General features: G+C 36.9%; 1 protein-coding gene across 13 annotated transcripts in view; it reads right to left on the bottom strand.

Moving 5' to 3' along the window:
• Positions 1-26,879, bottom strand: part of PAM (peptidylglycine alpha-amidating monooxygenase) — a 274,620-nt gene that overhangs the window by 210,515 nt on the left and 37,226 nt on the right. For 12 of the 13 annotated variants that reach the window (XM_042944532.1, XM_042944534.1, XM_042944535.1 and 9 more), the window contains one exon: positions 18,962-19,071. The exons of the other annotated variant lie outside the window; for it this stretch is intronic. The gene's annotated coding sequence lies outside the window, so the exon portion shown is untranslated. Of the gene's footprint in view, positions 1-18,961; positions 19,072-26,879 lie in introns of those variants that run through there. 13 annotated transcript variants of the gene reach the window in all.

The following is a 26,879-nucleotide window of genomic DNA, read 5'->3' as shown; positions in this document are numbered from 1 at the left end:
CCTGGAGCCTGTTTCCAATTCTGTGTCTCCCTCTCTCTCTGCCCCTCCCCTGTTCATGCTCTGTCTCTCTCTGTCCCAAAAATAAATAAAAAAATAAAAAAAAAAAAAAAAAAAAAAAAAAAAAAACGTTGAAGAGATAAACCCATTGGTGAGGTCAATAATTTGAATCTATCCTTAAATACCCAGAAGAAATTAATGAGATTATCTATGATGCCCACAAACACTGGCATAGCATGTAAAACAACTTTACTTAAAGCTCCTTGATTATACTACAGAAACATTTTGAATGAGCAAGGACATGCAAACTTCAGTTCTTAAAGACTATATGAAGTCAGAAAATGTAATTTCACAAATTAATTCATAATGCATTCTGTGACTTTCTTTGCAAACATGACTAAAATAATTCAGTTTCAGTCCTAATGACTGCTCCAAACATGCCAATCCCAACACTACTAATTAGCAGCAAGCAAACACTCTACACTAGACATTATCTCTTTCACCAATACTCCAGGTTGTTGTTAGGCCCAGACTGATTTGGGAATAATTAATGTTTCTGCAATATGCAAATCTAAAGCAGAGTTCACTATATTTCCATTGGCAAATACTAATAAAAGCAGGGTCATCCTTCTACTACCTTTCCCAGAACATCTTCATAGCATGAATTTAAGGGGCAGCAAGCTCCCAAGTTTGGTCAAATGTGCTCTCATCATTGAAGAAACTTGAAATGCGCATGAAAACATTGCATGAATTCATATCTCTTTAAGCTTAAGATTTCCCTAGCCTGAAATCACTTATTTCCCTCAAAATTTGCCTCCTTCAGGATTCCCCATTTCTTCTTACCTTACCATCAAGGCTGCCATTGGGGATTAAAGAACAGTCATCTTTATCTTTTTATTCCTCCCTTATCACATACAATTGGTTGTCAAAACCTGTAGGTTCCTGTAGCAAGTCCTTAGTTTTCAACTGCATGACCTCATTATCCATTCAATTGGTCTTCTTGTCTCTGGTCTCTCTGTGATATAATCAATTATTCTTTTATGCACTGTTTCATCAACTGTCTCTCTGTCCATCTATCTATTCTCTTACCTACAGGATTAAAGTAAGTGTCAGTCTATTGTGTTTCTACTTAAAGAATTTGAATGGCTCCTAATAGTCCACTGAGTTAAATGTAGATCCCTCCACCTAGGATTTAAGGTCCTCTCTAACAATGCCCCACCATGATTACCCAATCTTACCTCCTTTTAGTTCATTTCAGTAAAGAAAGCAGCAGTTGTCTTATCTCACGAAACACCTATAATCTTTCACTTCAAGTCCTTAGAGCACCTGTAGTGCTAATTCATTTACTCATCCATTTGACAAATAGTTATCTATCCCCTAATATATGCTAAACATTGTTTTCAGAGCTCAAGAGATAGCAGTGAATAAAACAAAGGTTCTTGCCCTCATGGAATTTATGTTCTGGTGGGGAAAGACAGAAAATCAACTCAATCGATAAGAAAAATATGTTAGATGATAAGCACTAAGAAAAAAAATCGAGAAAGGGAATTAGGGATTATTGGGTACAGTTGGGCGGGACAGGCTGATAATTTTAAATAGGGTGTTAATGGAAGATTTCACAAAGAAGCAAATACCTGAAAGAGGTGAAGGTACAGCCCGGCAGATAACTTGAGGAAGAGCACTCCAGGTGCCGTAAGAGAAAATGTAAAGACCTCAGGTGGGCAACAAGTTTGGCTCACCACAGGGAGAGTGTAGAAATACAGTCCAAGGGGTAGATGGAGACCAGCTTTTTTAGGACTTAACCTCTACCCTGAATACAAGAAGCCACTGGAAAGTTTTGAGAAGAGGAGAGGCACGATCTGACATGTTTTAAAACAATGACCTCGGCCAATATATTGAAATTAGACTGTAAAAGTCAGGAGACAAGTTAAATGCCTGTTGCAAGAATCTAAGCAAGAGTTAATAATGACAGCTTGGATCTGAGTGGCAGTAGCAAATGTGGGGAAAGTGGTCAGCTTCTAGGTAGCATTCACAGGATAAGTAGTAGAAAAGGAAGAGAGGAGAAAAGGATGACTCCAAGGTTTTTGACCCGAGCTACTAAAACAGCACCGTCCAACAGAAGAAACATAGTGTAAGTCACACATGTTAACTTTTAATTTCTTTTTTTTTTTAAGTGTTTAGTGATTTATTTTGAGAGAGAGCCTATGAGTGAAGGAGAGGCAGAGGGAGAGAGAGAGAGATAATCCCAAGTAGGCTCCATGATCAGCACGGAGCCTGACGCAGGGCTCGATCCCACACACAACCTTGGGGTCATGACCTGAGCCAAAATCAAGAGTTGGTGGCTTAACTGACTGAGCCACCAGGCGCCCCACTTTTAATTTTCTTATAGTCACATTTTAATAAGTAAAGGACAAAGATGAAATCAATTTTTAAAGTATATCTTAGTTAGCCCAATAAAACAAAATACTATTTCAATAAGTGATCAATATAAAAATTATTAATAAGATATTGTACTTTTTTTCAAATTCTGTGAATTCTGGTGTGTATTTTACATTTACAGCACATTTACTTCAGTCTAGTCACATTTAAGTGTTCAAAAACCACATATGGTTAGTGGCTACCATATTGGGATCTTGCAGAACTAAAATGATTAAGTGGCTTTTTCTTTCCTTTTGTAACACGGATACTAGATGTAATGGGGATGCTAGTTATAGTTTAAATTATAATAGCAAGTCATGGGAGGCAATCCAATATTCACTCATAAGAGTCATTAATAAATTATGGTACAACCAAATAGCTACTAAAAGCAAGATTCCCAAAGAACATTCAAGAGTATACAAAACATGTTCATAGTAAAGTGGGGCAGGGGGTGGGTAGGGAAGGATCAGAGGAAAAAATGGTATATACAAAATGATCTCATGAATAGCAATGAGAAACACACACACACACACACACACGTGAGCTTGGAAAGACGTATGTCAAAGTGTTAATTAACATTGATCATTTCTGGGATATTTGATAGAGGAAAGACTATAGGAAGAGTATCTGACACAGGGGGATGATCAGAAGTTTTGAATATATTACATTTAGGATGCCTATTAGACTCCCCAAGTGGAATATGTTATCTAGAGTTAAAGAGGGAGGTTCTGATCACTACTATGAATCTGGAAACTGTCAATGTTAGATAGAATTTAAAGGCAAGAAAATGTATGAGATCATTAAGAAACTGGGTTTCAACAGAAAAGAAACCAGGACCAAGGACTGCACCCTAGGATATCCAACATTTAGAGTAAGGAGGACTGTAAAGAGTCCTAAGCTCTAAGGAGGTGAAGGACCAGCCAACAAGACTGGGAAGGACAGCAAGTTAGGTTGAAAGAAAACAAAAAGAATGTGGTAGTTGTAGAAGTAGAAAATGAAAAGGACCACCCTTTCAAAAGATACTTCAAGTAACATCCAAGGAGAACTGAGAACTGACCCAGGTATTGACTTGAAAGTGAGTCACGGTCCTGACATGAGCAGGTTTGGTGGAGAAGGGGGCTCCAAAAGAAGTGGGTTCAAGACAGACCAGGAGGAAATGAACTGCAGAAAAATTCAACAACCACACTTGAGCATTCTGCTGTGTAGGAGGGCAAAGAAAGACGGTGTATGAGGGTAGAATCATAGCCTTATGTTCTCAGGTTCTCTCTCCCACTCTGATGTAAGTTTCTTAAAACAGGGATTGTCTGAGCCCAGTATTAACTTTTGCAGCAACGAATTAAAAATACGTGCCTAGCAACAATATAGTAATTTTACACAAGCTGGCATACTGAATGCTGAGGTAAATCAATGGATTAACATGAAAGTTAATTCATGATTCAAATCATCGATTGGTGAAAACTTCAACTCAGGGTAAACACCTCTGAAAAGTAACTGCAATCTGATAATTACTGGGTGTCATGAAGCCTAAGTAAAAATTCCTCAGTGAACACTTTCATCAAGGATGCTTTTTCTTTTTGCCAAATTTCGCATTTAAAAACTACTAACCACTACATTTCTTTGACATTACTGCAAAGATGAAAAAATCCCAAACACTGAAACTTCAGGCAGATAACCAGTGAGTTATCTGCTAGGACACAAAAAGACCATAGACTGTAAACCAAATCAATATAGGAGATTGTTACAGTGAAAAATACAACGACAAGAAAAATCAATTCTTCTTCAAACTTCCAACATTTTACTACGTCTGGGCAAATTTCAGGCTATTGTTTCTGCACAATCAGTCTTTCAACAATGGTTCAATTTTACTGGAAAGTCCTCATAGAGTTAACATATTAGGAGGCAATTCTAGATAACTATTATCAAGCCTAATATATGTTGCTTCTTGGCATAAAAAAAAATCTTGGGCTCTTTAAGTTTCATTTAGAAAACACACATTGTTTCTAAATAGTAAGTAAAAAATTCACTTTCCAAGTTTAGCATCCAAGATTGAGAAATGATGGCCAGAGAATGGGCAGGGTAACAGAATAGTTGAGGTGATCTCTAAGAAATGTAAGGTTTTGAGGTTTTTGCACTTGGGTGTTAGCCATTTGAAAAGGATACACTGGTAACTTAGTGCAGAAGTTTCAATGTGCAAATATTGCAATCCATTTTCCTCACCATAAAATGCCTTATGAAACAGTCAAAATAATTCTGCTGGTGCTGCTTCTTTACCTTGTCCTATCAACTTAACAAGACTCCAGTGTCTCAACACAATCAGTGCTCTCAGTTCCTTTTCCTGGTTTACAAAATCGACCTTCAATTTCTTTTCTCTAGAACCAGTCATGCCTCTTCCTTCTGCCCTGTCTCTCCTTTAATTTTACCTGCCTTCCACCCATGGAAGAGACTGATAACTATACAATCAAGGCTCTGCAGCGGGAGAAAGGGAGAGGCAGAGGCCTCCAAGTGTAGCATGATGCTTTACACTCCATAGGGATCCCATAAACAGGAGGTGGGCTGCTTGCATTAAATATTATAGGGAGCCTAAAGGAAGAGGCAAACAAGAGTAAAGAGAAGGACTGACATAGGAAGCATTCATTGTGAAGTAACTCCATGTATGTCAGCATGTGCATGTTACTTGTGTGGGTAATAAGGAAGAGAAAGACATTCTACAACAGAAAAAACACAAAGAAAGTATGTGAGTTTTAAGTCAGGCAAGTGAGTGGCTCAGTTGGTTAAGCGTCCGACTTCAGTCGGGTCATGATCTCGTGGCTTGTGCGTTCGAGCCCCACATTGGGCTCTGTGCTGACAGCTCAGAGCCTAGAGCCTGCTTCTGATTCTGTCTCCCTATATCTCTGCTCCTCCCCTGTTCACTCTCTCTCTCAAAAATTAAGAAACATCAAAAAAAATTTTTTTAAGTCAGGCAAGTAGGACCAAAAAGGTGGGAGGATAAAATGCTTAACAGCATAACAATAAGTCTGCCACCAAGTAAATACATCAACTCATTTACCGTTTTTTTTTTTTTAACATTTTATTTATTTTTGAGACAGGGAGAGACAGAGCATGAACGGGGGAGAGTCAGAGAGAGGGAGACACAGAATCTGAAACAGGCTCCAGGCTCTGAGCTGTCAGCACAGAGCCCGACGCGGGGCTCGAACTCACGGAACGTGAGATCATGACCTGAGCCGAAGTCGGCCGCTTAACCGACTGAGCCACCCAGGCGCCCCTCGTTTACCATTTTTAAAAACATTACTTTTCAGTAGAATGTAAATAAAATGACTTTATCAAATTCCAACTGGAACTTGCCACTTGGTAAAAATAACCATGAAAATAAGACAATATGGGTTATTAAGTGATAAGAAAGTTACTGTCCATATGTAGTTCCTCTTTCAGCGGAAACTCCTTGAAATATAAGGTCACATCGTCCTTTGATTAATTCTGCATTGTGTTTAGTGCACCACCATGCACGTGACAGCATTCAATAGTAATCACTGAGATTGCACTTTGATTGAAGAGGACAAGACTGACCTTTGCCAACAAAGGAAAACAATGCCACCTGACTCCTGTCATACTCTAATATTCCAATTGGTAAGTTACATTCATCTGTCACTGTCTCTCCTAAGACTCTAGGGAAAACTTTAAACTTAACTTGTGGTATGTATTTGGTAACAGAAGGTTTCAATTTAGCTAAATCATTGGTGAGCTCATTCCCTTACTCAGGAATATTGAAGGCCACATGATGGTCTGCAATTGCCTCCCCTCTCCAACACCCTTGGAACGGGAAGAAAGCACCTGAGAACAGCTCTATTTTCTAGCATGACTGTGGCTAAATCCCAGGAATCAACCTCCTAACCCCCAACATAGGCTTACTTGTTGTAAAGTCATCTAGGATACAATAAGAACCAGGCATGAGAAGTGGTGCTAAGCTTTCCAGCCTCTTGGCTGGTCTTGTGCTGCCCTCCTCACTGCAACCCCCTGACAGAAGATGGCAAGACTCTCTCCCTGTGCCTTTTGTCATTTAAGTACTGCTGCTCTGACTTTGCCCCCCAGCCCCACCACAGATTTTGCAAGCAGAATGGGAACCATTTATTTCCATTAATACTCGCTCCAAAGAAGGAGTTAATGAAAAAATTGGTCCATGGTTATAGAATCTTGCTTCCATAGTGGAAATTGAAACAGGGGCATTCCACAAATTAAAATAACAGAACTTTCTTCATAAAAATTTCAATAATTGCTTAACTTTTTGCAAGGCTCACCTATTTTAAGGACAGAAGTCAAATTAAAGCAACAATTAAAGGAAAACAATGGAATGCAAGGTCAGTGAGGAAAGTGAGTAGAGCTCTGATCTACAAAGGCTTTGGAACAAGAAAGATTTAGGATAACTGCCTAGTTCCATCCTTTCTTTGCTGATTGCCTTTATTCCCATTGCCTGAGAAAATCCCCCTAGAAATAAAACCGTGCTGGTTTTCAAAACAGTCTGTGAGAAATCATAACAATCTTTTAAGTTTCGATTTTGAAGTTTCCTTCCACCTTATCCACCACTCACTGACCACATATGATTCAGAACCTCAAAACTCTCATCTCCATTAATTAGTTCCTTTATCTCTGATTTCTCTCAAAGATAAGCTTTTAAGATAATTTTTAACAAAGTTAAAGGATCGGCAAAGTAACTGAGCCAGTTCAAAATGATTTAAAGATTAAATAGTCTCTTCTATCAGAGAAGGCAGCTGCTCCATGATTTTTTTTTTTTTTTTTAAGGAAACAAAGAGATTTAATCTCTAATGTACTATAGCTGGGGAATTCAGTATTCAGTATTGTGTACACATTTTTTTAATGTTTAAAAGTGTTTGTGTTTTCTTCATTTATATTAGCATTTAACACATACTATTGATAAAAGTAAACATTGAAGTGAGTTTAATATGAGCATGAAGAAACTTTCAACTAAATTTTTAGAGATATTTTCTATAGATGCACAGCTATTTTGTTGTTTATCAAATTGTTTAGCTGATTTTATTTTCAACTTCATTGTCAAATAACACCTTTCTTTTAATAATGATATTTTTATTGAAAAATAAATCCCATGATGGGATGAAATCAGATTATGCTTTTATATAGAATCCTAAGGATGTTGCACCCCTCTAGTACCAAAAGGACCCATAGTTACTTCTTGCAAAGAAATGTGCCTTCCACAAGCTCATGTCTTCTAAGCAAGGGTCGTAAGGTAGTGTTCAGTTTTCCTTAGAAAATGATTCCAAAAATAAAAAGGAATATGAGAAAGAATATAGCTGATTTTCTTCCCATTCTTTTCCTTCAGAGAACCACAGCAAAAAGTAATTTTAGGCTTTCTGTCCAAAAGTAATATGCTACAGTTCTCTCTCCTCTGCATCTTTTACCACTGGTGTTTAGCAAAGAAGTTTTAAAAACTACTGTTAGATATAAATGACCTAATGCTTAGTATGGATGGATACATGTGCCATGAATTGGCTCAAATCTATGATAAACACAGGATATGAACAATAAAATAAACTATTTTTGCAGCTGTTGGCCTCAAGTCTAGTGTTATTGATTGTGGGAATATATTGTGCCTTTCCTAGGAAACCAGTTAGGGCATACCTGTCAGATTCATCTGCTGTGTCTTTTGACGCAAATGGCTTAACGGCAGATCAATGAATGACAGCGTTATTCAAAACTCAGGGTTACCAGGGCTCACCTTTGCGTCTGGCAGCCCCACTATTACCCTTCAGTATCTAAAGAAACCCAGGATGATTCACATACGAGGTAACTAATGGAATTTTTGCATTCCCAAATCAGTTTTGTTTAATTAACTTCATTTGACATGAGCCGTTCACTAAAAATATTAAACTGAGAATTGTGTCACTTTATAAGGCTCAGATCCATACCTCAGAGTTTTAAATGTTTGAATTGGTGAAACACTACTCTCTAATCTGATTTTTCCTCATTAATTATGCAGGGGATGGCTGCACCCACCGAATTAGGTCAAAATTTCATAGTGTCTGTAGGCAATCACCAGTTTAACTTATAGTTGTCAATAAAAATATCCAATGTGTGAATTTAATGTTGATAAAATCAGCCATACATTTTGTAAGCTTTCTGTGGTGGGCAGGATAAGGTCTCGAAAGATGCCTCTTTCCTAATCCCTAGAACTTGTAAATATGCTGCTTTACAGGACAGAAAGGACTTTGCAGATGTGATTAAGGTTAAGGACCTTAAAATGGAGAGATTATCCTGGGTTATAAAATCAGCCTAATCTAATCATATGAATTCTTTAAAAGTCGAGACTCTGCCCCAATTGCAGAGAACCAGAGAGATGGCTGCATGAGGATTCCTTCAGCATTTGCTAGCTGTACAGAGGAAGGAAAGTGGCCATGAGCCAAAGAATACAGGCAGTTCGTAGAAGCTGGAAAAGATGGGAAATGGATTCTCGCCTAGAGCCTCCAGAATGGAATGTAGCCTTTCTGATACTTTGACTTTGTAGTCCATTGAGAGCTGTGCCAGACTACTAACCAACAGAGCTATAAAATACCGTATTCTTTAAGCCACCATGTTGGCTAAATGTGTTACAGCAACACATGAAAACTAATAAACTCCCTACTTATTATATTGTTGTAATCCTTCCTTTTGCAGGGGAGAAGTAGGTTGAAAAGTTGACTAGGAAAAAGGGCTCACCTCCAACTAGGGAGAATGCTGCCATGATAATGAAAACCGGCCTATGAGAGTGTGGGCGTCCAGATTCTAGCCCTGGCTATGCCATTAAAAGAACAAAAAAAAAAAAACAAAACAAACAATAACAAAAAAAAAAAAAATTGGGGCAAAGCACTTAACCAGTCCCTTACAAGTTGAACCGTTTTCTCTCATTGGAAAAAAGAATGTTTATTTTCAGGTCTATCTGCTCCAAACAGCTTCTTCCAATTCTTTTGGATACTAGTTTCATTTAGCTTGTTGTCTTTCTGGTGACAACCAAAGTGATGCTTCTCCTGCCATTGTCCATCGTCTCATGATGGCAAACTCTACAGACCTGCCATTTTCATATTTCGAGCAAGAACAAGTTTGAGTATCTGTCAAACTTAAAACATTCTTATTATGACATAGGAATAAAATGAAAGAATAAAATGAAAACTCTCCTAAGACAATTTTTAAAACCCCCTGCCTAAAACTGCTTGGAATTACTTCTTAACTCAAGGATAAAAGAAACTGTAATCTTCACAGCATACTCTCTATAAACTGCCACCCATATCTGTTAAGTCAGCAGGAAAATATCTTCATGGTTATATTAAGGGCTCAAAATTACAGAAGTATTTTTTAATTACAGTTAGTTACTCAATAGATTAAATTATATCACCCAAAACATTAATACAACAATGAGCAAAAATTTCATGGAACATAGCCTGGATATAAAAGTTTCGTTTTTAACACAAGCATTTGGAAAGAGGTTTTCAATAAAAGAATTTTTCAAAGTATGAAAACACTTTACAATGACTTAATTTCTTTAGTATTTAACCTACCATGATCTAAGTTATGCAATATATGTAGTAAGGTAATTATGTAATGTAATATTAATGTAATGTACTTTATTAATTACATTAATGTAATGTAAAAATGTAATATATGTAATACATATCTCAATATGTAAATAAGTCATAATATCTCTCTACTTCTCAGGAACTTTTTAAAAAAGATTTTATTTTTAAGTAATCTCTATACCCAATGCAGGGCTCAAATCCACAATCCTGAGATCAAGAGCCACAGCCCTACTGACTAAGCCAGCCAAGTGCCCCAGGAATTTTTTTTGATAGCAATTAACTAGCAAATTTTCAAACACATGAACAGGATTAAGTATTCTAAACATAAAGTAATTAAAAGTCAAAGTAGTTTAGCATGTTTTCAGAATAGAACTCATAAATAAGCATTTATGATATTTAAGACAGAAATTCTTCACGTACAAGTAGTTAAATTTAAATTTTTTAACCTTTTTTTCACACTCCCTCACAACTTTATTTCTCACAGATTCTCTGTAGAAAGGTGAGTGAAAGGTATCACCAGTCCACTAAGTATCACACAAAAACAAAGGAGGGTATATTCTAGAAGATTCCGAAAATAAAACAAAAATTTTAATCAATGTCTCTCTAGGAATGGACTAAACCATTTAAACCATTGACCCACATCTCAAAAGAGCCACCTGTTTACTTCCACACACAATGAAGGTTCAGTTACATTAAAATTGGGGGAGAGGGGCTCTCTACTCCATCCACTCTACTCTTTTTCTTTCTTTCTCTTGCAAAGCTATCCATTAATTAATTAGAAACTGCCTTCACCTACCAACTTCATTTATACACAGTAGCATGGTCTGCATAGACATACTCAACCAGTCCTGTGGAAATCAAGAAGAGGAAATAAATGCAAGACTAATCTTGTCATATGGACAGAACTCTCATAATGCATCGAGACTCAGAAGCAGGCTGGGAGGAAGAAACCTGCCTTGTGTGTCATCATTTATTGTCTATTGAAGAGGCATACCATAGTAGAAAAATTGAAACACAAAACTAACTTTTCAAGGGAAATGTTTGTTCATGGCTCTTCTAGGAGAATGTTGTAAGTGGTTCTAAAGTATTCTTGTCATAGAGCTGAACTCAGCTGGCTTATCATTAAGAAGCATGAATATGCATTAAAGGAAAACTTTTATAAAGCCCTAATTTCATTTAACATGACAATAGGAGCATTGTTTTTACTATCAAATTGTGAGTTATTTAGAAAAGCATTAAAAGCATAAGTATGAAATGGTAGTTATTAATATACTTGAAGCTTCTTCATACATCTCCCTGTAACTGAATCTTTGTTGCTATAATGGAAGTTTTAATTTCTCTAACAATGCAAATTCTCAATGTAACCTGGCCCTTCTTTTCTAGTATCTGCCCATGTCATCTTGACCTTTAAAATTTTAATATTTAAACTGGATAAAATATACAAACTACCAATAAAAATATATAATTTACAGACTTAAAAACAGTGACGCTTGTCAAAATATTTTAGGGAATTTATGTATTTCAAATAATTTGTAATCAAAAGCCCTACTGTGTTTGCTAATGCTGCTTACCAGGGAGAGCAGCAAGCATTACATTGTGCATTCAGTTATTTTTATAAGCCTATCTCACATGCGTACACACACACACACACAAACACACACTTTGAGTACAAACTGTAAGTCTATTCCAGGTAATTGGATGAAATGCTCCCATATAGTATGATTTCAGTTATTAGTATATCTTAGAAAGAAGAAACCATTCACATACCTAAAACAGAATAATAGAGGCATTTAGTAATTCTCTGATATGCAAAACAAGGCACTCACCTTCCATTTCTAGGGACGTCTGAAAGTGCGCTGGAAACCGAGCAACGGGAGAGGGGCTTTATTGCGGGGTGAATCATCCCCACATAAAAGCTCTGAACAACCCCTGTATGCATACTGACATCATCAGGAGAGACTTGGAGGCAGAGGATACTATGGTAACCAAGCAATGTGCTGGGAGACAGAAGCCTTTAATTGCTTTAACAACTTCCTGGGGCTCAAGCTACCAGGCTCAGATTTGCTAAGTGGGAAGTGAAGATTGTCACAGAAGCGGCAAATGTGACACAGAGCAAGGGGACTCAGTGAATTTTGAATCTATTCATTGAGACGCGACTTTTTAATGACAAATGTCATTACATGATTCCACTAGCAATATTCATCTCACAGCTGAAGCTCTGACAAAGTCACAGGTCAATAAATAATGCTCCCAGGTAGCAACAGTGTAAGTATTCATAGATGGTTTTCTCACTTAACGAGCATTAATATTATTGCATTACAAACATCCTTTTCCTTGAGGATGAATACTTGATTCCATTTGAAAAGAAAGCTCACATCTGTGCCTTCGGAGGTCAATGTGCTGATAACAATGAAAACTGATTCTATTTACTTCTCCAGGAGGCAGCAGCTGCCCGTTCCATTTATCTCCAAGCTCCAGGAAAGCCTTGCCAATACATCACTTATCCAGGAAACACCTCCAGCGAAATGCCTAATTATGACACCCAGATAAAATCAGAAGAAATCTGCTGTCTTACTGCCACACAGTCTTTTTGATTAAGTCTCTTCTATCACACGCAGAATTACTTCTACTTCTAACATTCCCTAAAACTACACATAATTTAAATCTCCCTTTGAACTATTTGTCCTCCTCCACATCTGTCACCCACGTTCGTGGGAATACAATCCCTTTAAAAAATACCAGGTTTAAAGTAATTGCTCAAAATAACAACACTTCAACATCAGACTGAATCTGTAATGATATACCATGTTTATTCGATCAGATGTGATGCTTTAATAAGTATACAATTTATCATCTGTGCTATAAAAACTATTGTTTTCTTCTCCATGAAGATTGGATTGACATGTTTTTTAAACAATACCCTGGTCTAATTTTTCTCCTGCAAATACTGTAATTGTAACGCAAGTAACTTGGCAGATCGTCTTTAAGATATTCATAACGCAATAAAAAATGAAGGTTGTCATTCTGTACAGTATACTTAGATCTAAGCTACTTCAAAGAAACTATTATTATCTCTATTTCAATCTAGATGAGGTGCGGCCCGCCTTTTAATGTTTCCCTTGTGAGTAAACAGTGTACAAATGCATAGCGATAATACTGCTTAAAAAAATAGTAAAATAGAATACAACAGCACCGATTTACAACCCGGAATAATGTAGAGAATTTATACTCATTGACAAGTTGGACTTTTCACTGCTTGTAGAGGTTAGGGAGAATTGTGAAAGTAGAATAGTCAGCTGTCACAAAAAAACATGAAATTCAGGGTTCCTTAACTTTGGTAAGATGAAAAAGCCTTCCAACAAAATGGAATTACTCCCTTCATTTCACTTGTTCTTCCTGAGATCCTCAGTTTGAGAAGCAAAATATGCACACTTTATCATGATATAAATGAAAATGTAAATACATATGCAAAGTGTATCATGATATAAGTGACAATAGTTATATATATATATATATATATATACACACACACACACATATATACATATATATTATATATGTGATTCATGTTTTAAAATAAATGTGTTTGCTTACCTGAATATGCATTGGAAAATGTCTAGAAGTTACATATCCAATTACAGACTAAGAGTATGCTCCAATTTTTACTTTATATAATAGTTTTATACTTTTAAGTGTTTTTCTTACCCATGGATATGAATTACAACTGTAATTCAAAAAATGGAAAATGTGTTTGAACTTGTTATTCTATTCTACTTGCTCTCAGAGAAGACCAATGACAGCTTTAGTGGACTATATCCTAATATGCCAGCCAGACAATTTTAAGGTTGCTTTAAACAGTTCTCAGAAGGAAGATGATCCACCTGTCTAAACAGAATTGGATGGGAAAAGCAAATAAAGGCTATCTGGACAACACACACACAAAAGGGAGAAGGTGAATGGACTTTTGTAGAAAATTGACAATCAAAAAGGAATAGTCCAACAGTAAAGCTAGTTTGTTACATTTTTTAAAAAGGTACAGCTTAAAAAACAGTATATCCAAAAGTAAGGCCAAAGCAAGAGATTTCCGACCAAAGGGCTGAACGCAACATGGAAGACCACCAGCAGGAATAGAAATCAAGTGTCACTGAGACAAATGGCCCCAGGTAGCCAGATTATGGGTCTTATTAAAGATGCCTACTTTAGGGGCACCTGGGTGGCTCAGTCGGTTAAGCATCCGACTTCGGCTCAGGTCATGATCTCGTGGTTTGTGGATTAGAACCCCGCATCGGGTTCTGTGCTGACAGCTCAGAGCCTGGAGCCTGCTTCAGATTCTGCGTCTCCCTCTCTCTCTGCCCCTCCCCTGCTTGCATTCTGTCTCTCTCTCTCTAAAATAAATAAACATTAAAAAATAAAGTTAAAAGATGTCTACTTTACAGAAAAGAAGCGTAATCTCTCCAACTTCCATTCCCTAACTCCAGGCTTCATTTAGTTTTTATTCTCCTTTTAATCTACAAATCATTTTCTCATCAGTGTTCTATTTCCTCTTGCCACTCCAATACACTTTATAATCAGTGCAATCTCACCACCTTCTTAGAGAAGATTATAAACGCTTTCCTAAATGGACAACTTTGTACAAAAATCACTACCTCTTCCTTGGATCCCTGAGGATCTCACAGAGAAGCCCTGTGAAGTACACACCTACATTAAGCCACTCACAGCACAGAGCTGGGATCAGGGACAGAATCTACCCAATGACAGCATGAGCTCCACCAAGCTCTGACATATTCTTGCTGGATAACTGTACACCCCTTTAATTTGTCCTAAACATCAGAAAATCCACTTCTTATTTCCTAGCAGATCCCAAGGCTTCACAGATAATCAACATTATAATTTCTCAAACTGAAAGAAAACCAAAGTTAGAAGGTGAAAATACTCTTCCAAAAACAACAACAACAACAACAACAACAACAACAAAAGACAGCATTTTTCCCAAAGAAGTCACCCCTTGACTACCAAAGTATGATCAATCTCATATAATTCCCATGCAACCACCGTAATCCTTAAATCAAAGTTTAGTGTTCAACAAGGCCCTGAGCTGACCCTGTTTCTTAAACTAAAGTAAATTTATGTTGGCAAGTGCTGATTCAGAAGCAAATGGGGGTTAAAGTGCCACTTATGAGGAGATGTTCGGCCAGGATTTCTAAAGCCTTAATAGTCAGCCACAGTAGCCAGCCTACCTCCTCCCCCAAATCACTTTTCTGATGATATATATAAACACCCTTAATCCCAAATCAGCTCTGCCTCATAATTTACATTGAATTTCTAGCCCAGATGAGCAATGTTCTTGGCTCCTCTGGTCTTAATACAACCCTTTTCCTAATTTCAGTTAGACATACTATAAGTACAAAAACAATCAAAAATGACAGTGGCATATGGGATTATACTAGCATTTGGGTTCAAATTAGTTCACTAAAACAAATTCATACTGATTTAATTAAAAGAAAAAAAAAAAGTATCACAAGAAAGTATCACTTCCAATGGCAAAAGGGTTGTAACTCCCCATTGTCCTTAAGTCCAGTCAGGGGCCAAATTTCAGTGATCTATCTCCTTTCTGTTCCTGTCCCATAGTTGCCCCTCTAGTGCAGCCTTCTCCATCAGTCCTCCCATAGTGCTGTGGTCTCGGGTCTCCCTGACTTCAGTGTCTTGCTCACTTCTTTAATCATTTCATGCATCACTGTGTCCTTAATGAGTCATCACAAAACATTTTCTTACCAGGTTACCACAAAAATCCAACATCTTAACAGGCCCCTTGTGAGCCACGGAATCAACTGCAGATTTCACAGCTTCACTATAAACCCATCTTTGTCAAACCTACCTCCTTGAGCTACATAGTCAATGAACTAAATACAGCCAATGAGGTACATACAGCCGGTGAGGCACACTAATATGTCCTCATCCTTTCCCTCCTCCAGGCCTTTGAGCTTTCTGTCTCTTCCTCATGAAATCCCACACCTACTTCCTGATCCACAACTCCTGTCTCTCCTCCCTATCAATCTAACAATCCTCTACGGCCCATCTCTTCCATCAGGAATGGGTTCTTCCTCAGAAACACCAGTGTTCTCTATCTTACTAACTGCATTTAAAGCATTCCACTGTCTAGTTATTAGCATGTGTCTTATCTCCCTGCTCCATTTAACCTTCTGAAAGGTAGAGACAAAAGTCTGTATTTGCCTCTTATTCTCTACATGGCACCTTGCCTTGCATCTGGCATTCATTCAATAAATACTTATCGGATAAATGAACAAAAATTTATTATGTCTTAATTTTTTTTTCATTTTCCAGAGTGCTTAAGATGAAATTATTGCACTTAATCTTTGAAACAAGCTAGCAGGGTAGGTAGCATAAAGTAGAAATTGGAATTTCACTTTTAGAAGTAAAAATAAGAAGCAGAAGCTCAGAATGATGCCATGAATTCTCTTGTGTCACACAGCTTCTAGATTCCCTGATTTCCCAACATGTTCCCCACCTGGACATCCACTACTTCTAATGGCAGCCAGAAAGGAGGTACCCTCATATTCCTACAAAGTGGATCTGCTGTTTCTGAAGAATTCAGGCCAAAATGGCCTTAATTTTTCTATCTTACCAATGATCCATGGCATAGTCATGCATTCACCATAATATTCTCAAGTCAACTTACAAGGCTTGGGAGAAACATCTTTTGTTACAATTTATCTTCCCTATATCTAGCTACCATCATAGGAAGGCTGCTTCCTCTGTTTCATCCTACCTTCTCAGAGTAACTGATACGCTGGGCAAGCCCCTGACTTTGCTAAACATCAGTTCCTCATTTTCAAACAGGGAAGAAGAGTGCTACCTCGTATTGTAGTTATGAAGACAAATATAAGGCACAAAGTACCAGCACAACACAAACACTCAGTAAGTAGTAGTTATTAAAATTAACGAAAATGAACAAAACCAGAGAAGCAGATTATACAACCATCTCTGAAAAGCTTCCTTTGTATTCCAGAAAAGTGTTGTAATTAGGTGATGAGGAAGTAGAAACTGACCAAGTAAGGGCCCTTAAGAACTTGACTAATCAAGTAGCCGGCAGGGGTGGGGGTGGGAGTGGGGGTGGGGGTGGGGGTGGGTGGGGGCTCAGTCTTTTGGTGTTTAAAATGGGGATGTTGGTCTTTTCCAGCTAATATTCCATGTGTGGAAGCATTCTATAGAATGCAGTTTTTTTCATTTCCTCCCCACAGATATCTGCCCTCTTTTGTAACCAAGCCCAGCAGAGAACCCAATGTGTGGATTTTTTTCTCACTTTATGTAACAGACTGAAATTATTCAAAGTTTTATCCTTAAAGAATTTTAATTTTGCTTTCATTTAAAGATCCAGAACTAGATCTTTATACTACCTCTGAACTCACTCAAGAGTCAATTAATGTTTTCCCAAAGCTAAACACAGATTATAAAGCCTTCAATGTTTTGAATCTAAAAGTCAAAGGAATTACAGATGATGGCTTAGTCTAATACCAAAAAGTTATTTCAACATTTCGTGATTCTAATTTTGATTATGATTCCCAGAGGAAGCTCTGGATTAAGTTCTAATACACTTTTTCTAAAGAAGCCAGTTTAAAATAAATTCCCATTTTAGTCTCTCAATTAGTGGAACTTTAAAATACATTTTCCCTAGGATACAAATAAAGAACTCTGAAGGAAATGTAGAGCATTTGTATGAATCACAGCATAGATATTGTTTTCGTGAAATAAAAGGGAGCATAAGCAGGGTTAAAGAAGCTGCCTGCAGTCTAAGGAGACCAACGGAGCTGAAAGGGTCTGACAGCAGGATGTGGGTTATAATGCTTCTGAATGAAATCCTTTTGTGCAAGGGTCTCACAGAGGGCATCCAGGCAGGACTGCGTGTTTGGATTGAAATTAATCAACCGGTCAGTTCCACAATGCTAAGATTCCTTCCGTTTAACTGATTAAGGCAGGTTTACAGGCAGCTCCCAAATGATGTCAATAGCTTCTAAAAGGTCAAATGCAGCAACACACAGCAAATGTCCTAGAGTAAAAAGCACCAATAACTTCTTCCTCTATAATTTGCTGGGTGTGACTCATTATGCAGTGGATTATCCCTTTTTAATCAACTGCCCTGGTTTTCTTTTTCTGTTCATTTTCCCCCAAAAGCTACAACATATTTCTACATTTAAATGATATATATACATTACAAGATTGCCTATTGTATTCTACAGTGTGTCGGACTAAAACGATATAAGTGGTCCAGCTTCAGCATCACATTTTGCATGGGGGTTAGAGGATGGAGGAGAAAAGGGCAGAAGCCGAACTATTCTAGTCTAGTCAATAGGGGCCAACTACAAGCAAACCATTATCTGTGTGATTAAAGCAAATTCACACACAAAAAGCTACAGCCCTAATAAATGCCACTGTCAAGTAATAGATGCTCAGGATATAGCATTACGAAAGAGGAAGAACCACACCAGGTGGAAAATTACATCTGGGTTCAAAACTATGAATTCTAGCCCTTCAAGAGCTTCTTTAAAGTCCACTGTTTCATTGTCTTTCCCAAGGGACTGAATGCATTCTTGTAAAATATTAATCATGCATGTCTTGGGCACTGAGTCGGGAAGGCAAAGGGAAGAGAAGATAAGCCAAGAATACTAGAGTGTAGTGATCAGGACCAGGGCTTGTCTGACAATGCTATAGGAACAATAACTGTGGCCCAGAGACTCAGAGAAGTTCCAAGAACTCAACAGAGCCCCCTCCCGCCCATTAATGTCCCTGACCTTCAGTTGTGAAAAGGGAGGCATTGTTGCACAGGTTCCTAGGGCGCAGCACTGGGTCTAAATCTCAGCTCTGTCACCTCCATTCCTGTGATCTTGGACAAGCTTTCAACCTCCCTGGCATCACTTTTGTTACCTATAAAATTAAGGAAAGAATAATCCTACCTCTGAATGTAGTTGAGAGCACTTTTAGGAAACAGTCACATTTTTAGGTACTGAGAATACACAGTGCTGAACACACCACACAAGGTCACTCCTCTCAGGAAGCTTGCATTCTGGGATGGGAGATAAAACAATAAAAAATTATATAAATAACATAATTTTATATGTATGGAAAAGGGCTGTGAAGAAACTTATAGGATGAGAAGATAAGAAACTGACTGAATGGGAAGATGACTTAGATACACTTGTCAGAGAAACCTGAACCTCAGAAGAAATGATACTTGAATAAGGAGAAGGAGCAAGATGTGTAAAATAACTGATCAGGAAGAATAAAAGTTTTAAAACAGAAACAAGCTCATAATGTATGAAGAACATAAAGAAGCCCAATGTGGCTGGAGGACAGAGAGCAATGAGCAGTAAATGTAGATACCTATTAGACTAGTAAGTGAAGAAGCCAAGTAATGAACTCATGAATGGTGCTTGGGGTAGAGGATAGAACTGGAAATGTAAATTTGGGAAACATCTACTTAACACCCAGCACAATGTCTGAACATTATGATTATGAATAATCTCTCTATTCCCACTTTTTAAGTAACTGAATTGACACCTGCATTAGGGATACTGTCAGCAAAACAGAAGGAAGAGAGAAGACTGGTAGAAGTGGATTAGTTTAGGGAGAATGAATGTTTCACGTTGACTGCCAACTTCTACAAAATTCCGGGCATTCTGTGTTGAGCAGGATTCTGAGGCCAAGTATGAGCCTGGGTAACAACGTGTTCCAATATATGCAAGATATATAAATGGTAGCATATTTCCAAGGCTCTAGAATTCTAGAGCAAGGCTCTAGAATTAGCAGTGTTTGTTCACTATAAATTTCATTTAAATTTTTGGTACTTTTTTCTTATAATAATATAAATTAGATACCATTACTATTCCTATTACGTAATTAAGAAACCTGAGGCTGAGAGGGAATAATTTATTTGCCCAAAGTGACCAGCCTTCAAATAATTAAAACTAAGAACCAAATCTGGGCATCTCTAACTCCTGAGACCATGCTCCTACCCACTGTAATATATTCATGTAAATTTGCTAAATAAGTCCTTATATGTATTCCCCTAACTGCACTTTAAGGGTCTTTCCAGCTGAGCTTAGCACATCTGGCTCTAGGATGGAATGTCTTGTTCAATCATCTCTCTAATTCTGGCATGTTCGCTGGTTTCTAAATTAACATGTTGCTTTCTTAAGGAAGCATCTTGGCACAATTCTTTTTCTGTGCTGATGTTAGTGGAAAACATCCTAGTTGTTAAAATATCAAATCCTATTTGATTATTAGGTAATTTTGTAAGCAAAATGACTTAATTTTAGCAACTGTCAGAGTTCCAAGTTATTTTAGCCATCACCTACCTATTCTTCAGCTGATGGCTTCCCATCTAGCTGCATTGGCAAGCCCACAGATACCCTGTATCAATGAAGTTACTGCTATTGTTATTGTTACCCCATCCTGACACACAAAAGCAGATTCATATACTTTGACTAAAGAAAAGAAATTTTTAGGAATTTAATGTCCTAAGGAATAGTAATTTGAATTTCAAGGATTCTAGGGCACTGAGAAATAAAAACTCTTGTGTAGGTTACAGACTAACCACACCATAGGCAGAAAAGCTAAATATATTTAATCTTGAATTGCCTTGTCCTTTCTTCCCTCCACCATGCTTTCCTTTGCACTTATTTTCTGTGAGAGGGCTTCATAACAGGAAAAAAGTATGCCACATACTACATTGATCTAATTCCAGCAAACTACCCAGAGTTTGAATTTTTATTAGCAAGAGCCATAGGCAAAAGCAATAATGCACGATACCTAACAGAGTGGTTAGTTTTATTCATGAATGCATGCTGGGTTAAGAAAAAAAAAAAAAAAAAAAGAAGAAGAAGAAAAGCCAACTTCAAAGCACTACTGAAAGATGATTAACTCTCTAGCCACAAATGAGAATCACAAGCTACTTTGATGTGTGAGAATTTTTAGTGCCTAAATTTAAAAAAAAGGACATCTACAAGTTTAACCATTTGAAAAAATCCAATGATATACTTCTTTTGCATTTTGAAAACCAGTAATTACTTGAGGGAATAAACAAGATTAGAACTCAGCCTCAGAAATTAAGCCTTAAATGCATTAACACACAAACAATATTCCTCCTTCATCATACAGTTCAGGGGCAAAATGCCAGCTCTAATATGCTCAGTACAGGAAACAGAACTATTTACATTGGCATTTTCTGATTCACCACCCCACAAGGTACTCTGGGCATTAATCAAGCTACATATGCAACTTCATCTCAAAAATCCAACAAAGTTGAAATCAGGAGTGTTACTCACATGTACAAGCCATGTGGGAAATCCTTGTAAAGACTATGGTTGTATGAAAATTTGTGCCAACATTAACTTCAAACTAACATTGACAATGATCTATAATTGCTAATCCTGGAACCCTGAGCAATCTCTATCATTTATAGAGTATATATCATGGTCTGTTTTCACACAAAAATTGAGAATTATTATTTAGTATGTATAATTCTCAAAGGCTGTGTGAAATAGGCCATGGAATATCCTGTATAAATTTCAAGAGAAAATGGAAATCACTAAAAAGAGAAGTGAATGGATTAAAATGTGGGATTTTTCTTAACAATGGTTCAAAGATATGGGAAAGATATAAGGCTGATACCATGAATTTTAAATGGTTTTTAACATGTAAACATATTAGATCTGATATTATTTATTAAGATACTTATATTTACTAATCTGAACAAGTTTAAATATTGTTAAAAATTAAATGCTGTAACATTACATTTTCTATTTCCTATCAAATTGACACATCTCTATCAATAACTACTTGGAAAAATATGCAAGACAATCTCAAAAAAAAATCACTGTGCACATTATGCAAGATGAAAATGCAGCTTTTAAAAAATACTCTGTCTGACATTCAGTTCTGTATGCTGCTACAGCAGGTCAAAAGCCATTAGCCACCTGCTGGAAACACATACTAGGAAATAAAATGCCCTTCAAAATTATTTTGCATACAATATTCTCAATGTAAAATGGGTGAAGTTATATTCTAAATGTTTTAACATGTGATGCCTTGAAAGGAAATACACTCACCATGCCAGAAGTTAATTTCAAAATAAGATTTAATAAGGGTCATATAATTTGGAGTATTCACATTAGATAAAGAAAGTACCACGTCTACTATGAGAGAAATGAATACATAAATGAAAACATATAATAACCAAGCAGCTCAACACAATGGCTACCACTGTCTCTTTTTCCAATAAAGTGACAGACTTAATTTGATTCCTGGGATTCTTAGGACATTCTCTCTCACCCTTCAGTAGTCTTCTGGGGACTGACCCAACAGTCCTTTTGTATCAATAAGACATTCTACAAGTCATTCAGAAAAAGGAAGCAAAACACCAGCCTCTGTGCCATTGCACATAAAGAATTCACAACCCTGTCTTGTTTAACATTTTGAAACTTGGCAATGAAGTATATAGCTCAATATCATTAATATATTAATAGGTTCTATTTGCAATTATTAGATGACTGGTCATGTGGCACTTTGTATAGCCAGGTACTAAACTCAGTACATGACATAATCTTAATGCATTTAATCCCCACAACAACTTGATGATATAGGTATTATCCTATCAGTATTTCACAAATAAGGAAATTAAGGCACAAAGAGGTTGAGGAATTTGCTCACAGTGATACAGACAGCAGATGGCTACATTTCAAGGAGGGACACTTACAGTTTATAAAATGTGAAGTCCTGATGTGATGGGCAACCACAGGAAAGAAAACAAAAGAGGTCTAAGTCAAGGACAGCCAAAAGAAAGGATGGAAGAGAAACAAAGGCTTTTTATTTTTCTCTATTTTCTGTTTCTATTTATTTCTGTTTACTATCTTCTCTAATCTTACTGATGGTGGTGTGCTTAATAAACAAAATAAAGAGGTAAGAGAATTGTAATCTGGTTTGCAAAGGCAAAGATGACTTCTACTTAAACACTAGGAAGATCACGTTTTCTTGTCTTACTTAAAAGATGGATTTCTGTTTTGTGGACTGCAAATACCCAATCTCACTGCTCAAGCCCTGAGATTACCTCCAATGGATAAATACACATTTTGGTATCATGTCAGATTCGCAAACTGTAGAGGCAGAAATGGGTTTCTAAGAGCCCTATGTTATTCACCTATAAAACTGGTTCCTAAGATAGGAGCGCCTGTCTGGCTCAGTTGGTTAAGCATCCAACTTCGGCTCAGGTCATGATCTCATGGTTTGTGGGTTCAGGCCCCACATCGGTCTCTGTGCTGACAGCTCAGAGCCGGGAGCCTGCTTCGGATTCTGTGTGTGTGTGTTTCTCTCTGCCCCTCCCCCACTCATGCTCTGTTTCTCTCTGCCTCTCAAAACTGAATAAATGTTAAAAATAAAATAAATAAATAAACCTGGTTTCTAAGATGGATCAAGGGCAACTCTTGGAGACTGACTTCAAAAAGGGTCAGTGGAGTTCCCAGGCTGTTAGCTCTAGAGAGGTCTCAGCTTCCCTGGTGTTACCCTCACTGACTTGAGCCATGCTAAATTTGTTTGTAAGAAATCTTAAACTGGCTCTCCAATATAAGTGCCCAGTGATCTTTCCAGGGCCCTAATCCAAAACCTATCATCGGATCATGAGAGGTTTTGTTGGTGCAACTGGGTATTTGAATTTTCTTTGATTATTCAACAAATAAAACAACAACAAAAACATTTCCCCTTAAAACACAACATTGGAAGCCTGTAAATCTTCAAACACAAATTAAACAAAATACCTCATTGTTAATAAAACATGGAATCATACAAAATGCATCTGTCAAAATGAAGATTCTAAAATATTTCAGTAAAAAATTCACTAAATCTCAGATAATAAGGTTGGAAAAGATTCCTTTTTCCACACCCCAAACAAAGGAAACTGAATCCCTGCCTTGACTGGAGACTGTTGCTATTTGTTTTATGGATAAAGGCCAAATTATGCATATTTTTGTGACTTCAGTCAAGATTCAAGGTCAGTCACCAGATTTTCTCCCACACCAACAATACAGCAGCAGCATGAATTCAGATGTTCCTCATTCATTTCACCGTGAGTCTTTAAATTTGTTTTCCCTGTCAGAGTAGCTAAGATTTCTTCCTTTGTCAAAAGGGTAGCCATTAAGAAAATCACTTAGCTAATAAACAAGGAAATTAGCTAGCAAGCCTGATACAAAGCAGATAGTCCCAACACAAACAGCAATCTACACACAAATTAAGGCTGTAAAGAGTTGCTCTGATAAGCACTTTTAAACTTACTGGCACTCAAACAACTGAGCATCTCTAGTATTAGGGGTCAAGCAGCAGTTTTAAACTTTTCTTCTTGTCTCACTTGGTGGCCACAAAGATCTCAATAATAAGTACAGAGTTTTACCTAAGGGTGTGCTGAGAAAGATACAGCAGTAAGCAAACAGAATAATTATGAGGGCAACATAACCCATCTTCCTTTCCAACCATTTTTCTATTCTTTTATTTGTCGCTGCTTAGAGGAACCAGCTAACATATATTTAATTTTGTGAAAAGTCACATAACCTAAGTAAATAACAGTGGAAATAAAATCATCACTCTCATGAAACATGGTGTCAGATTTTGAAGTGCGTGGTTATCAAGCAAAACATCAACATCAGAATTTACATAGTTACATTTTACATGTCCAATTGATATACATTTTTAAAGCTGATAATCTTTAATTCATACACACAACAATTTTTTCGTGGGGAACAGCATAACTAAATACTTGTAAATTTCACTAAATTTCACATTTAATCAAATGGCTTCAGTTTTCTACAAAAGTTAAATTTTTAGTAAAAGTCTACATTAGAAATACTACAGATTAAGAAGAATCTGCTATTATAATCATACTAATATCTTCTGTCTAATTTTAAGGACAGAAAAATCTCCCTCATCTAATCACTTCTAATAAAATGCTTGAAATGCTTTGTTCAATCCTAGATTTAATAATTCCTACCTTTAGTTGGTTGAAAATGTATCTAAATCAGTAAGAACCTACTTCTGCCAATTCATTCCAGGAAAATATTCATTTCCACCTGCCAAATCACACCTCTGCTCCAGGCTGGGTCATTCTTGGACTTTATTAAGATGAATGTTCTGCCTCTACTCCCATCTTTGTGAGACCTGGTGATCACAGCCAGTCCTGTATGACCCTCAATATACCAGAAATAGAAGATAACCGGTAACAAAACATGTTTAAATGATCATTTAAATTAGCCCTATAAAATAGAAAGTATGAGTCTCAAGAAGTAACTGGCCAAGGATAAATAAACCATTTTAAGTACATTATGAACTCAAAAGTATTAGATAAGTAATAAATTTTATTTAAAATTCCTCAATAAAGAGATCTGTGAATGAATGCATATACTTAACAAAATTTTAAAAAATCTTTTAATGTTTATTTTTGAGAGATAGGGAAGGAGCACACACGTGAGTCGGGGAGGGGCAGATAGAGAAGGAGACACAGAATCCAAAGCAGGCTCCAGGCTCTGAGCTGTCAGCACAGAACCTGATGCGGGGCTTGAACCCATGAACGGTGAGATCATGACCTGAGCCAAAGTCGGAGGCTTAACCAACTGAGCCACCCAGGTGCCCCAACAAATTTTTTAAATGTTTTTAATGTTTACTTATTTTTTTGAGAGAGATAGAGTGTGAGCGGGAAAGGGGCAGAAAGAGAGGGAGACACAGAATCCGAAGCAGGCTGACAGCACAGAGCCCAATGCGGGGCTTGAACTCTTGTACCCACGAAATCATGATCTGAGCTAAAGTCGAATGCTCAACCAAATGAGCCACCCAGGCGTGCCTGTTTAACAAATTTTTAAAAAGAGAGCAATGTGCCTTTCATTTATTAAACCAGAAACTCTCAGGTAAATATAACACAATATATTCAATATGTTTCACATATTGTTGAATTTAAGTGTAAAAAAATTTAAGCTTTAAATTCTTAATGTAAAAATAATCTATTCTGGGGTGCCTGTGGCTCAGTCACTGAAGCCTCCAACTCTTGATTTTGGCTCAGGTAATAATGTCATGGTATGTGGGTTGGAGCCCCACATAGGGCTCTGTGCTAACAGTGAGGGCTTGCTTAGGATTCTCTCTCTCCTTCTCTCTTTCTCTCTCAAAATAAATAAACATTTTTTACAGTGTTGCTATAATTACTTAACACATTTAATATTTTCAAAATGCTTCAAAATCTTTTACTAGTTCAGTTTTTAAATAAGACATTACTATATCTGTGATTTTTGAGCTTTAAAATAAAACCAGTACTTACAGCACTTAGTTTACTTAAATATACTATACATATAATACGCTTCAAATACCACACTGAACCAGTAACTGTTCTAAACATTCTGTAATAGTTTCAAATTTTGACAAATTCCCATGTACAAAAGCTTTTAATTTAAACATTAGAAATGAAAAAGCCTAGGTACTTCAGACATAACTCAATGTATATGGATAGTCAAATATATATCTAGGTGTTTCTTCTAAGAATTTTAAAACCAAAGAATCAGGTGTTCTACAAAAATTCACAAATTCATACAAGTTATCTTACACAATTTGTAAAGGAAAAAGTAGGTTTAAGACATTTTGGTATAGAACGAAAAGAATGTATTCCGTTCCTATGACGACCAAGACTCCTAACCAACCATGATGAAAAAGGGCAGATGTTTTAGAGAGAAAAAAAAATTTCTATATACTTGATTAACATCAGAGTCTACTTCGCAGCACTATTAACTTACTTGCTACCTGAGACTTTGTTACTTTTTTTCTCTAAGATGGCTACAGACAGCACATTTC

The sequence above is a fragment of the Panthera leo genome, chromosome A1, assembly GCF_018350215.1.
Source record: "Panthera leo isolate Ple1 chromosome A1, P.leo_Ple1_pat1.1, whole genome shotgun sequence".
Classification (NCBI taxonomy): Eukaryota; Metazoa; Chordata; class Mammalia; order Carnivora; family Felidae; genus Panthera; species Panthera leo.
Note: the sequence above shows the minus strand (reverse complement) of the source record. Positions and strands in the feature narration are given on the sequence as shown.